Source organism: Chiloscyllium punctatum, chromosome 5 (assembly GCF_047496795.1).
Source record: "Chiloscyllium punctatum isolate Juve2018m chromosome 5, sChiPun1.3, whole genome shotgun sequence".
Lineage (NCBI taxonomy): Eukaryota > Metazoa > Chordata > Chondrichthyes > Orectolobiformes > Hemiscylliidae > Chiloscyllium > Chiloscyllium punctatum.
In genome coordinates this window covers 91894015-91909612 of record NC_092743.1, presented here as the reverse complement: position 1 = coordinate 91909612, position 15598 = coordinate 91894015, and positions in this window count along the sequence as shown.

The window sequence follows — 15598 nt, the reverse complement described above, 5'->3', positions numbered from 1 at the left end:
AATGTGTTGATGAAGTTGATGAATTGCTCAACTTCCTCATGGGAGCACGAGGTGGCGCCAATGCAGTCATCAATGTAGCAGAGGAGGAGATGGGGAGTGGTGCCAGTGTGGTTACGGAAGATGGACTGTTCTACGTAGTCAATTTAGACAGGCATAGCTGGGGCACACACGGGTGCCCATGGCTACCCCTTTGGTCTGAAGCAAGTGGGAGGATTCAAAGGAGAAATTGTTAAGGTGAGGACCAATTTAGCCAAACGAATGAGTGTGTCAGTGGAAGGGTACTGTTGGGAACGTTGGGAGAGGAAGAAACGGTGGGCTTGGAGGCACTGGTCATGGCGGATGGAGGTGTAGAGGGATTGGATATCTATGGTGAAGATGAGGCATTGGGGGCCGGGGAAACAGAAGTCTTGGAAGAGGTGGAGGGCGTGGGTGGTGTCTCAAATGTATGTGGGGAGTTCCTGGACTAGGGGGGATAGGACAGTGTCAAGGTAGGTAGAGATGAGTTCGGTGGGGCATGAGCATGCTGAGACAATGGGTCGGCCAGGGTGGTCAGGCTTGTGGATCTTGGGAAGGAGATAGAATCAGGTGGTGTGCAGGGTTCCCGGACTATGAGGTTGGAAGCTGTGGGTGGAAGATCTCCTGAGGTGATGAGGTTCTGTATGGGCTGGGAGATGATGGTTTGGTGATGGGAGGTGGGGTCATGGTCAAGGGGACGGTAGGAGGAGGTGTCTTTGAGTTGGTGTCTGGTTTCAGCGGTGTAGAGGTGTAGCAGTGTAGAATATTCCCCCGGCCTCTGGAACTGCTCGGACGCCATTTGCCATGCGGCTGCTGCAGCTACCATCCCCACGGTGATAGATGACATGAAATATATGAAAGAACTTGCAAAATTAACAGCAAAAGAATTTTTAAAAACATTAAACAATAAAGATGACAAAAAAATTGCGAGCCCATTTTAAAAAGCACACAAAATTATGCTGGATTATAAAGGAATAACAGACTTATTAATCATGTTTTTCATGCTGTTAATTAGAATGGGAGGAGGGTGTTGTTCAATGTAAATGTCAGTAGTAGCCACAAAAACATAAGAAATAGAAGCAGTGCTACCTCATTTCACTACTCAAGCCTATGCTGCCATAAAATGATCGTGGCTGCCTCACCTATCCATCTCCAATAATTCTTGAGTCCTTTGTAAATGAAACATCTGTCTACCTCAAGATTAAATGGCCTAAGCTCCATTGCCCTCTGAGGTAGGTCATTTCAAAAAATTATATTTCCATGGGAGAAAACAAAATCCACCTCATCTCCATGTTAAATTAAACGTCCGTTAATTTTTAAATGGTATCCCCTAGTTCTAGATATCTTTTCAAAGGGAAACATCCTCTCTGTATCTACTTTGTCAAACCTCCTGAGGGAAGGGAAGAGTCAACCACATTATCGTGGGTCTGGAGTCACATGTAGGCCAGACCAGGTAAGGATGGCTGTTTCCCTCCTGAAAGGATATTAGCGAACCAGATGGGTTTATGGTCATCATTAGACTCTTAATTCCAGGTTTTTACTGATTTCAAATTCAACTATCTGTCAGGGTGTGAATCGAATTGGGTACCCAGAACATTACCTGGTCTCTGGATTGACAATCCAGTGATGATATCAGGAGAAAATGAGGACTGCAGATGCTGGAGATCAGAAATGAGAGAGTGGTGCTGGAAAAGCACAGCGGGTCAGGCAGCATCCGAGGAGCAGGAGAATTGACATTTTGGGCTTAAGCCCTTCATCAGGATGCTGCCTGACTTGCTGTACTTTTCTAGCACCACAGTCTCACAATATCACTAAGCCATCACATCCCCTAAAAGTAATGATATTACTTTTATGCTCATCCACGTTGCTGTAAAATACATAAAAAAAGTTAGTTTTAATAATTTTCCAAATTTATTTCATGAGATGGGGGCCTGGCTGGTGAGACCAATACTTATTGCCCATCCCCAAATACTCTGAAGAAGTCAGGGATGAGCTGACATCTTGACCTGTTGCTGTCCAATGACCAACTGTACCGACATGCTAACAGGTTGCTAATCATCTCTCTTCATACAGAGTCTGCTGCATCATTCAATAAGACCATGGCGGATCTGATCATCCTCAACCTCACTGTCCTGCCTTTTCCCTACAACCCTCAATTCCCTTTCTGACCAAAAATCTATCTACAGCTGTCTTGAACACACTTCATGACATAGCCTCAATAGCCCTCTGTGGCAAATAATTGCACAGATTCACAACTTTCTGAGAGAAAAGTTCTTCTGTCTTAAATGGGTGTCCCCTTATTCTGGCATTATGACATCTAGTTTTAACTGTCCTACAAAGTGAAGCAATCATTACCCTGTCAAGGTCCTGAAGAATCTTTTATGTTTCAATAAGCTTGCCTCTTATTCTTAGACCATAAGACCATAAGACATGGGAGTGGAAGTAAGGCCATTTGGCCCATCGAGTCCACTCCACCATTCAATCATGGCTGATGGGCATTTCAACTCCACTTACCCGCATTCTCCCCGTAGCCCTTAATTCCTCGAGACAACAAGAATCTATCAATCTCTGCCTTGAAGACATTTAGCGTCCCGGCCTCCACTGCACTCTGTGGCAATGAATTCCACAGGCCCACCACTCTCTGGCTGAAGAAATGTCTCCGCATTTCTGTTCTGAATTGGCCCCCTCTAATTTTAAGGCTGTGTCCACGGGTCCTAGTCTCCTCAGCTAACGGAAACAATTTCCTAGCGTCCACCCTTTCCAAGCCATGTATTATCTTGTACGTCTCTATTAAGTCTCCCCTTAATCTTCTAAACCCCAGGATCCTCAGCCATTCCTCATATGTTAGACCAACCATTCCAGGGATCATCCGTGTGAATCTCCACTGGACACGTTCCAGTGCCAGTATGTCCTTCCTGAGGTGTGGGGACCAAAACTGGACACAGTACTCCAAATGGGGCCTAACCAGAGCTTTATAAAGTCTCAGTAGCACAACGATGCTTTTATATTCCAACCCTCTTGAGATAAGTGACAACATTGCATTCGCTTTCTTAATCACAGACTCAACCTGCATGTTGACCTTTAGAGAATCCTTGACTAGCACTCCCAGATCCCTTTGTACTTTGCTTTACGAATTTTCTCAGCGTTTAGAAAGTAGTCTGTGCTTTTATTCTTTTTGCCAAAGTGCAAGACCTCGCATTTGTTCACGTTGAATTCCATCAGCCATTTCCTCGACCACTCTCCCAAACTGTCTAGATCCTTCTGTAGCCTCCCCATTTCCTCAGTACTACCTGCCTGTCCACCTAACTTCGTATCATCTGCAAACTTCACTAGAATGCCCCCAGTCCCTTCATCCAGATCATTAATATATAATGCGAACAGCTGTGGCCCCAACACTGAATTCTGCGGGACACCGCTCGTCACCAGCTGCCATTCCGAAAAAGAACCTTTTATCCCAACTCTCTGCCTTCTGTCAGACAGCCAATCCTCAATCCATTCCAGTAGCTCACCTCGAACACCATGGGCCCTCACCTTGCTCAGCAGCCTCCCGTGTGGCATCTTATCAAAGGCCTTTTGGAAGTCTAGATAGACCACATCCACTGGGTTTCCCTGGTCTAACCTACTTGTCACCTCTTCAAAGAATTCCAACAGGTTTGTCAGGCATGACCTCCCCTTACTAAATCCATGTTGACTTGTTGTACTCAGTTCCAATGAGTACAATCCCAAACTATTCAACCTCTTCTCATGAAACAGCACCTGTATACCTGGATGTGGAGGTGCCAGTGTTGGACTGGGGTGGACAAAGTTAAAAATCACACAACACCATGTTATAGTCCAACAGAGCTAAACATTTTGTGTCCTATGATCCTGCTCCACTAGCTACCTGACAAAGGAGCAGTGCTCCAAAAGCTTATACTTCCAAATAAACCCGTTGGACTATAACCTGGCGTTGTGTGACTTTTAACTCTATACCTGGAGTCAGACGAGTAAACCTTCTCTGGACTGCATGCAAAACCAATATGCCTTTCCTTAGCTAAGGGGATTAAAACTATTCACAGTATTCCAGCTGCAGTCTGACTGGCGTCTTTTTTTTGGTTGTAGCAAGACTTCCCTACTTTATACTCAACTCCATTTGAAATAAAGGCCAACATTCCATTTAAATAATACATTGTTTTTCTATTCTTCCTGCTAATGTGGACAACCTAACGTTTTTCCACTTTGTAGCCCATTTGCCAATTTCCCCCCCACCCATTTAACCCCTTTTTAGACTTTTTTTCTTGTCATGAGCAGCGCAACCATGAAAATATTACATTGTTTTAAGGCTATATTTTAAAAGCATTTGATAAGACTGTTGGCAGTGTCAGTTCCAGCCACTTATGAAATTCATACATCCCTTGTTTAAGGATGGACTGTCAATAGAAAGGACTATAATATAGATTCCATCATGCCTTTCTACTTCATGGATAAAAGAGGTACTGAACTCGTTGACCTCATTGACCTTTCTCAGTATTGTGATTACTTTCAACCCAATATAAATATCTTGGCTGTCTCAAACTGTTAAAGTGTGAAAAACCACAATGCAGAGTGTGCATCAATGCTGTTTAGAGATGGACTTTGAACTTCCATTAGATCACAAGGGTAAGAGAGTCATGTTTGTTATCCACTTTTACAATTAATAGCAGAAGCTGTTCAGGCAGAGAGACCATCTAAAAGCCATCAAATCAGGTACAAAACAACTACATAGCCACAAAAATAAATTAATTATACTTTGAAAGTGGCTGAAGAACTTTCTCCACAATGAATTCTAAATTCAGGTTTCCTCGAGACTCAACATCCTAGTAATTCAACTACAAAATGTTTTGCAGCATACCGTGGATACAACGCTTTTACAAAACCTCCACTGTTTCTGAAATATTAAGTCCTCTAAGAAAATATGAACATGGTATGAAAGGGACTGAAATTTTTTCAAATTAGTTTTTGCATAAGTGTGCAATTCAAGTGAGTGAAATATTGCATTTTTTAAAATGTCCTGAATAAGTAAGGTATAATAACGAAACTTCCTTATTTTAAATCCTTAACATTGTGCAGCTATAATTACTTAGATTGGGACAAATCACCCTGAAGACACATGAACACGCACACACACAAGCACGCGCACACACATGCAAACACGCGTGTGCACACACACACACACCCCTCACATATTAACGCCCTCTGATCTCAGACAATTAGAAAATACCTAAATTCTGTTCTTGACACTCTCCTCCTCACACCTAATTTTGTATTAGCAGCAGATTTGGCTACAGTGCACTCAGTTGCTTCAGCCAAGTTATTTATATAGTTTGTAAATAGTTGAGGCTCAGCACTGATCCTGTGACACTCCTCTAGTTACAGTTTACAAAGTTGAAAAAGACCCATTCATTCCGAATCTCTGTTTCCTGCTAATTAGTCAATCCTGCAACCGTGCTAATGTTAGTCATACACATTGTGTAAATATGTTTTGTGCGGCACCTTATGAAATACCTTTATGGAAATCCAAACACACCAGATTTATTGGTTTCCCTTTATCCACTTTTCTTGGTACATCCTCAAAGAACTCTAATAAATGGGTGGAACATGACTTTTCTTTCATTGAACCACATTGACTCTGATTGATTGTTTTATGATTTTCTAAACACCCTGCTTCTACTTCCTTCATATTGAATTCCAGTGTTTTCCAAATAACAGATGATAAGCTAACTGATCTATGGTTTCCTGCTCTCTGTCTCTTGCCTTACTTGACGAGAGGTGCTATCTGATCGCTAATCCACAGAATGGAGTTTAGTTAGCTGGGTTGTTTGGATGGCCAACATGTGATTCAGAATAACATTGACAATACAGTTTTAATTCCCATTCTGGCTGATAGACTTAGGACCTTCCTCTTTGTCCTGTCTTACCTTACTTGGGTAGTGTGCTGAAAATCAAGCTCTGCTATTGCTAGGAACAAGACCAAAGTTAAAGAAAACTAAAGAAAATACATTAAATTCTCAAACTATCTCATTTTTAGACCCAGGTTGACAGAAAAAATTAATCAGGCTTGTACTTAATGAGGAATCACTATTTATTAGGTTCTAGCTAAAAGTAACATTTAAACTAAATTAAGGAAGCTCTACAGATTAAAACTGTAAACTCCCTATAAGTTCCTCTCTCTCTCTCTTTCTCCCTCACACACACACACACACACAAACGCAGACAGACAAACATAAACAGAGAATAAGAATACATGGATTGAGGGAAAACTGGGAAAACAGTTCTATAGTTTTTGTTCACAAGATATAATAGATTGGCTCCTGCTGATCTAAAGATTTCTCCTCAACTTTTTTCCAAATACTTCCACTAGTTTACAAAAGACACAGGGTGGCTGTTTCACTTGAAAGGTCTTTGACTTATTCAATTTAAAGTCACATGTTTCACCATCTGCTCAAGGAAAGATAAGCTGGTTTTCTTCAGATTTAAATTGGCTTACTGCAAAGAACTGAGGGAGACAGAGAAAGTGCAAGAGAGACAGGTTTTTGTGACTGTTGCAGACCTGCTGGTTTCACTTCTGGTCTGAACTAGCTTCGCTGTTTTACACATAGTCCAAGATATTCAACTAACTGACAACCAATCGCATAGTTGCTGGCTGGCAGAGGACTTTTGTCATTGATAATTAGTTCATAGTCCACAAAACAATCAGCTTCATTTGTAAGCAACCCCTCAGAAGCAGTTCATCTGTGCATGACAAAAATGTCCTTTCTCATTTCAGTGCATGATTATGCAAACACTCACAAAAATAAAAAGACACATCATTTATTGCTCCTGAAAGAATTAAGACAATGACAACTACCACTGATAAAAACATGCCAAACAGGGCCTCACAATAAAGCATGAGCCAACAATGAGCTAAAGACCTGCCTTTGGGCAGAGCACATATGAAGGTAATGAATTAACTGTCATCTTTCCACAAAATGGATAATTTTGAAAGATTAAAACCAATTCTTCAATTATCTCTTCCTTTGAGACCCTAAGGTGGTGATCATCAGGTACCATAATCCCAACAGTTTTCTTAGTAATTTTCTCTAGTGATAGCAATAATGATAATGATTGTTTCAATGTCATCTCTTCCGTTCGTTCTTGACTTTCTATTATCTTAGGGATGCTTTTGTGTCTTCCAGCACAAAAACAGATACAAGAAACTTGTTCAAAGTTTCTGCTTTTTCCTTGTTTCCTATTACTAAATCCTCTCGCTTACTTTTTAAAAAATTTATTTTAGCTACTGATTTCCTTTACAAATACTTGAAGATGCTACTTCTATCCATTTCCTATTTCTTTTTTTTTTAATTCTCAAATTATAATTTCTCCTCTATTATTTTAAAAGTTACCTTTTTGCTGGTTTCTAATTGCTTCCCCCAATTTTCTGGCCTAGCACCTTATATCTGCAGAATTGCACATCTTATCTTTCTATTTGATGCTATCCTTAACTTGTTAGCAAAGGATGATGCACAATTCCCACTGAGTTTCAGTTTCATAATTTAATATATCTTTGTTTAGAGTTATGAAATAGTTCCTTGAATGTCAATCATTATTTCTTGACAATCTTACCTTTTATCCTATTTTCTGTGTCCAGTTTAGCCAACTCTGTCTTCATAGCTTTACCAATACCTTTTTAAGTTTAAGACATTGGTTCGAACTGCAAATTCTTCTTCTCAAATTGAGTGTGAAATTTTATCATCTCAGAATTACTCTTACCTTGAGGATTCTTTACTATGAGATCATGAATTAATCCTGCCTCATTACACTGTACCAGATTTAAAATGGTCTGTCTCCTTGTTTGTTCAAGAACATATTATTCTAAGAATTAGCATGGAAACAGAAATAATCCACTGAACTTGTTGAGTTTAATTTGCCATTGAATTAGGTCATTTCTATCAACGCTTCTTTCCTGTGATATTTACATTACAGGACATTGGTTAGGCCACTTTTGGAATATTGTATGCAATTCTGGTCTCCCTCCTATTGGAAAGATGTTGTGAAACTTGAAAGGGTTCAGAAAATACTTACAAGGATGTTGCCAAGGTTGGAGGGCTTGATCTAGAGGGAGAGGCTGAATACACGGGGGCTGTTTTCCCTGGAGTGTCGAAGACTGAGGGGTGCTTTTATAGTGGTTTATAAAATCATGAGGGGCATAGATAGGATAAATAGGCAAGGTATTTTCCTTGGGATGGGGGAGTCCAGAACGAGAGGGCATAGGTTTAGGGTGAGAGGGAAAGATATAAAAGGGACCTAAGGGGTAGCTTTTTCACACAGAGGGTGGTGCATGTATGGAATGAGTGGCCAGAGGAAGTGGTGGAGGCTGGTACAGTTACAATTTTAAAAGGCATCTGGATGGGTATATGAATAGGAAAGGTTTAGAGGGATATCGGCCAAATGCTGGCAAATGGGACTAGATTAGTTTAAGGTATCTGGTTGGCATAGACAAGTTGGACCAAAGAGTCTGTTTCCATGGTATATATCTCAATGACTCTATGACTTTATGACCTGATATCATTAGTGAGCAGGAATTTACCAAAGAACAAAGAATAAGATCAATCTAACTCAGCTATCTAAATATCACCAGTTTGAAATATTTTGAAACCAAGGGTAAATCAAAACACCATCTACTTTCCAACCCCATTACTTTATAATTAATCAAAATCCAGAGAAACTTATTCTCCATCAAATCTGCTGGTTTTATTTAACTGTTTCTTCTCAGTTCCAATCCTGACTACTCATGCGATATGAGCTTAGACTTCCTGTCTTTATAATCAAACACTCTTAGTCTGGAAACTTCACAAATTGCACTCTTTCACTAAAATAACTGATCTCCTTTTTTGCTCTGACTAATCTCCTTTCTGGGAGAAACTGTACTTGTATCTGATCCCAGTTAGGTCTCCTTCAAATTGGCCAGAAACTTGCTGATCTCTAGATTCTTCCAAGCTACAATCAATTCTTGATCGATCTAAACCCCAAAACAAGCCAATGTCTCTCAATGTTTTACCTCTTCAGTCAAAAATTCCCACAATGCAAGTTTCATCAACAATCCAGAAGCACATAATGGTTTAAAAGTCATGGTTCTGGAACGACTGGTCTTGCTAATCATGAAATCCTTTCAAAGAAATAGACAGACATGCACATGCTCCTAGTCTGAAATCCAAATGCTAACAAAAAAAATTACATTAACACATATACATCACATATCATTCACCATATCATTTTGTTTATGAACCCATAACTCTAAGTTTGTTTACTAACAATCTTTGAACACATGCTCAAGGTTAAATTTGCCAATGTAATTTGTTTAATCTTTATGAAGGTTAAATTGCCCACCATTATGATCAATACTATCTTACAGGTGCCATTGTTAACTAACTCATACAGTATAGTTACTGTGAGGGAGCCTATAAACTAATCCCATGAGTAAATTCTTCTATTTGAAATTTATAATCTCTACCAAACTGATTCAATGATTGTGATTTTCTAGATTTGGAAATGCCGGTGTTGGACTGGGGTGTACAAAGTTAAAAATCACACAATACCAGGTTATAGTCCAACAGGTTTAATTGGAAGCATTAGCTTTCGGAGCACTGCTCCTTCATCAGGTGGTTGTGGAGTATAAGATCATAAGACACAGAATTTATAACAAAAGTTTACAGTGTGATGTAACTGAAATTATATATCAAAAAAGACCTGGATTGTTTGTTAAATCTCTTGTCTTTTAGAATGACCATGTTGGTTTCAGTTCTTTCATATGTTAATTACAGAACTTCTGTAAAAGTTACATTCTCAAGTGAACTTTAGTAATTAGTGTCATGTCGGCCCAGATAATGAATTTAATGTGTGAGCTGCTCTGTGTGAGACTGTCTGAGCTGCAATGTTCAGACTGATTCAAATCTAAAACTGATTAACACCCCAATCAGGGAACCCCTTTCTTTGAGGCCTACCTGGCTGACCTCGTTACATCCCTCCCTGTCTGAGTCTGAGAGCATAAGCAGATCCTTTTCCTTGGAAAGCCTCCTGGAGTGTTTAGCACTGGGTCAGATTCTTCCTACTCTGCATTGGAGACAGGCAGCATGCAATGTACAGAGCTCGCCTATTGCGCTAGGAACACTTCAATAGAATTTTACTTTCTTCTTCAAAAGAACAAAGCACAAAGAAAATTACAGCATAGAACAAGCCCTCCAAGCCTGTGCCAATCCAGATCCTCTATCTAAACCTGCCACCTATTTTCTAAGGATCTGTATCCCTTTGCTCCCTGCCCATTCATGTATCTGTCTAGACACATCATAAATGATGCTATTTTCCTGCCTCTACCACCTTCGCTGGCAATGTGTTCCAGGCCCCCACCATCCTCTGTGTAAAGAACTTTCCACACATATCTCTTCTAAACCCTCTCACTTTGAACTCATGACCCCAAGTTATTGCGTTCCACTCTGGGAAAAAGCTTCTTGCTATCCACCCTGTTTATACCTCCCATGATTTTGTAGACCTCAATCAGATCCCTTCCTCAACCTCGGTCTTTCTAATGAAAAAAATCCTATTCTATCACCCTCTCTTCATAGCTAGCATCCTCCATACCATACAACATTCTGGTGAAGCTCCTCTGCACCCTTTCCAAAGCATCCACATCCTTTTGGTAATGCGGTGACCAGAACTGTATGCAGTATTCCAAATGCAGCTGAACCAAAGTCCTATACACCTGTAACATGACCTGCCAACTCTTGTACTCAATATCCCGTCCAATGAATGAAAGCATGCGTATGCCTTCTTGACCACTTTACTGACCTGCGTTGCCACCTTCACGGAACAATGGATCTGAACACCCAGATCTCTTACATGTCAATTTTCCATTTACTGTATAGTTTGCTCTGGAATTGCATCTTCCAAAATGCATCACGTCTCATTTGTACGGATTGAACTCCAACTGCCATTTCTCTGCCCATCTCTCCAATCTATCTATATCCTGCTGTATTCTCTGACAGTCCCCTTCACTATCTATTCCTCCACTAATCTTGGTGTCATCTGCAAACTTGCTAATCAGGCAACCGAAACCTTCCTCCAAATCATTTATATATATCACAAACAACAGTGGTCCCAGCACGGACCCCTGTGGAACACCACTGGTCACAGCTCTCCATTTTGAGAAACTCCTTTCCACTACTACTCTCTGTCTCCTGTTGTCTAGCCAGTTCTCTATCCATCTAGCTAGAACACCCTGGACCACATGCAGCTTCACCTTCGCCATCAGCAACCTTCATGTCATCTCCATCCCTGATTCAGAGGACTCATCAACACTTGATGGAGAGGGTGAACTCATGGATTCCTGTAGCCTTTCTGACTGTTCCAAGGGGCAGGATATGTTTTGCTCCCACACCGTTTGCGAATTGGCAGCTTGCATACAGCCCACATACTTGTTCATGACCATCACATGTACGTGAACTTTATATGTCACTGATCCTGACCTCACATCTCTTATATGCTAGACCATTCCTGTGGTTCCTACACCACACTTTGTCCACTGTATCAAACTGTCTCTCTCGCTTGGTGGAGTCTTGTGTCCAACATTGGTATTCCTGATGCCATTTCACCCTGCAAACCCTACCCCTATCCAAGTCCAGGAAGATCAGACTTAATCTGGTGCATAGTCTTCTACTCATGAGCAATTCTGCTGGAGCTAGCCCTGCAGTTGCATGGGGGATTATCCAATAATCAAATAGGATCCATACCAATTTTGTATCTAGTGAGGCTGTAGGCTGTTTCTTCAAGACTATCTTTAAAATTTGGACTGCTCTTTCTGCCAGGCCATTGGATGATGGTTAGTCTGGAGTTGACCTTATATGTCGAACCCATTCGACTTTAGGAAATACCTAAATTCCTTGTTGGTAAACAATGGCCAAAAATGGACCAACACTTCTGAGACAATGTCTGTTGAAAATGATGCACGCAGTCTTTCTATTGTCATTTCTGTGTTTGATGAATGAACTCTGTGCATGTCCAAGCACTTTGAATGGATGTCTACATGACTAAGAACATTGAGCCCATGAAAATGCCTGAATAGTTGATGTGTAACTGAGTCCAAGGTCTACCTGACCATTCCCACAGATGTGGGGGAGTTTCTGACAATAATTTGTGCCCTTCCTGGCACACTGAGCACTTTCCCACCAAAACAGCTGAGTCTGCATCCAAGCCTGGCCACTAGACATAGCTTTTCTGCATCTGGCAGCAGTCTTTGCGCAGGACAATCACTCTTGCTCTGTATAACAATATGCTGATCATTACAGTGAACTGGTCTCTCTGGGTCCGAAAAAGTTGCAATTTATGTTGTGATGGCCCTTTGGTTTCCCCCATCTTCACCAGTTATTCAGTTTTGACAGGACTGGATCCTTTGGCATCTAAAATCTGATATCAGCTGTGACTGGGACTGTGTCCGGAAAATTTAATACAACTTTTGACTCTATTGGGTGTACCATTGCTGGTGTATCTGTTAATAGGAGGTGGCTCAAGGCATCTGCATTTGCTTCTCAGGCTCCCAGTGTTCTATCAATAACTTTAAACACCTAGTGTTACAGCCCACTGTTGAGTGCAGCCCGTAGCTATGGGCAACATTGCCTTGTACTCTTTAGGCAGATCATGTCCAGGTTTGTGATCCGTTATCATCACAATTTTTCATCCATAAAGGTATTGGTGGACCTTCCAAATAGGACCACCAATCCTTTTTTCTCTAATTGGGTTCATTTATGTTCTGCATTAGCCAAGGTCCTAGATGCATACATTATTGGACATTCCTCTCCATTAGGCTACCAATACGCTAATACCACCCAATGCCATACAGGGAGGCATCGCATGTCAAGACCAGATTTTAGAGCTCTCTTGGAATCATAGTGTACCAACACCTGAGAGGAAGATAACTGTTTCTTTATTTCCCTGAAGCATAGGGCTTTACTGTGACCATTTCCAAGCTCTGACATAGGTGAGCGAGCCAGGGCATCTTTGATCGCCCTCACTTTGTATTGCAACATTGTAACCTGGTCTTGTCAACTCTGTAGCCCAAGTAGGTCACTTGAGGGGCCTGGAATACATATTTTCCCTTTCTTAGGCATGTGCCCAACTTGGAAAAGACACCATAGGCCTTAGTCTAAGTTTTCTAGTTGCTCTGTATTTGTTTTCCCTAGACAAGTGGTCATTTAGATAAGTGATTACCTGACAAAGACCTTACAAAGTGTTCTCCAAAGACTGCTGAAAAATTGAACAGGCTGATGATACCCCAAATGGCAGTCTCATATATCAGTACAAGCCCTTATGGTTATTAATTAGGAAGTTGTGTTGGACTTTAGCTAGTAGCGCTTTTGCATAGTTACATCATTAATCCCACTCTCGTCATCACTGAGATAACTCCACAGAGGCCAGTATCCCGTCACCAAGTCACCCTTTATTTACACATGAGAAGTCCTTGACTCTAGTACTGCCTCTACAGAGTCAGTTCTCAGAGCGTCAGAATATCTTTCACCCCTCTTTTATCTGTCAGTCAGGGCTCTCTGATTGGGTCAGATTAACTGCCCCAATCAGAGAACTCATTTTCCATGAGATCCAGCTATCTGACCTTGTTTCAATCACTTACAGTAGCTTTAGTATTTTACCTTGATGATCTATAATATAACATAGTACTTATATCTCCATGGTATTAGATTTAACTTCTGCCAGTTTAGAGAAAAAAAAGAGACACTGTAGAACTTATTCAAAGATTCTGCTTCCGCCACATTTTCAGAAATAGAGCTTCAAAGACTGATGACATTCTGAGAGAAGAAAAACATGCCTCATCTCTATTGTAAAGAAGTAACTCATTACTTTTAAATAGTGACACTTAGTTCTAGATTATCTCACAAAAGATTTTGACCCAAAGAAATGCTGACGTAGCTCGGATCCTTTTCTAAACTTCAGACATAGCGATAAATGCAATGGACATTTGAACGGAAAAATCATTAATGATTGAGATGGAAGATTGCAGTAAGGTATTTTTGAAGATTATGCAATCTAATGTTGCGCCGTCTACAAGAATTATTTTTCCATCTCCATATCCTCTCTTCACATCTACCCACATTGCCATCAAGACTCTTCAGGATCTTACATGTTTCAATTAAATTGCCTTTTAATCTTCCTCATAAGACAACCAGGCCCGTAATAGGTATGAGTCAGTAAACGTTCTCTAAATTAATTCAAATGTATTAATATCTTCTTTAAATAAGGCAACTGAGGGTGCACACATATTCCAGATGTAGTCTCACTAGTGCTCTGTATAACTGAAGCATTACTTTCCTACTTTTGTATTCAATTTCCCTTATAACAAGTTATACAATTCTATTAGCTGTCTTAGTTTCCCGATATGCACACATACTAGCCTTTTGTAATTCAAGCATGAGGACATTGTCTGCATTTCAGTGCTCTGCAATTTCTTACCATACAGGTGACATGGGGGTCAAAAAGTGTGACGCTATAAAAGCGTCCCACAGCATCCAAGCAGCGGAAGAATCGACGTTTCAGGTATAAGCCCTTCATCAGGAATGTCTCCAACCTCCAGCATCCTTAGTCCACATTTTCTCCATACAGTTAATAGGTTTCTTTTTCATTCTTCCTACCAAAATGGATAATTTCGCATTTTCCGACAAAAGACCCCATTTGCCAAATCTTTGTCCACTAATTTTCTACATTGTTATGGAATTCCCTTATGTCCTCTTCACAACTTACTTTTCTATCATTGCGTTGTCTTCAAACTTGGCAACCATACTTTCTATCCTTTTATCAAGTCATTTCCATGAATTGTAAACAATTGAGGTCCCAGCATTCCATGTGGCAAACTGGTCATTACATCCGGCCAAACAGAAAAAGACTCATTTATGCCTATTCACTGCATCCTGTCAGCCATCCAATCTTCTATTCATGCCAAATCCTACCCTCTCCACCATGAGCTTTTACTTTCCACTATAACATATGACGTGGCTTTTAATCAAATATCTTTGGAAATCTAAGTATGGTATAGTCATTTTATAGTCAGCTCAAAGGATTTCATTTGATTGGTTAAGCATGCTTTATCTTTTACAAAATTGTGTTGATTTTGCCTGATTCCCTTGAACTTGAACTTTTCTAATTGCCGTGTTACAATGGTTTTATTAATAATTTTTAATGTCAGATGTTCTGCTAACTGGCCTATAGTTTCCTGCTTTCTGCCTCCCACTCTTTTTTTGAATTAAAAAGTTATGTGTGCTATCTTACAAACTAATGAGACCTTTCCTGAAATTAGGGTGTTCAGGAAAATCCAAACCAAATCTCCGGTGATTGCAATTTTCCTGAGTTTGTCCCTTTCATCCATTTCCTGATTCTTAGTTGTTTCTGGGATGTTCTTTATATTCTCTAAAGTGAAAGGTAATGTGAATTACCATTCCATTCAGCTGACATCTCCTTATTTTTCCATTACTAGTTCTCCACAATCAAATTCTTCAAGATCAATCTTTATTTTGATATTTCTTTTCTTTTT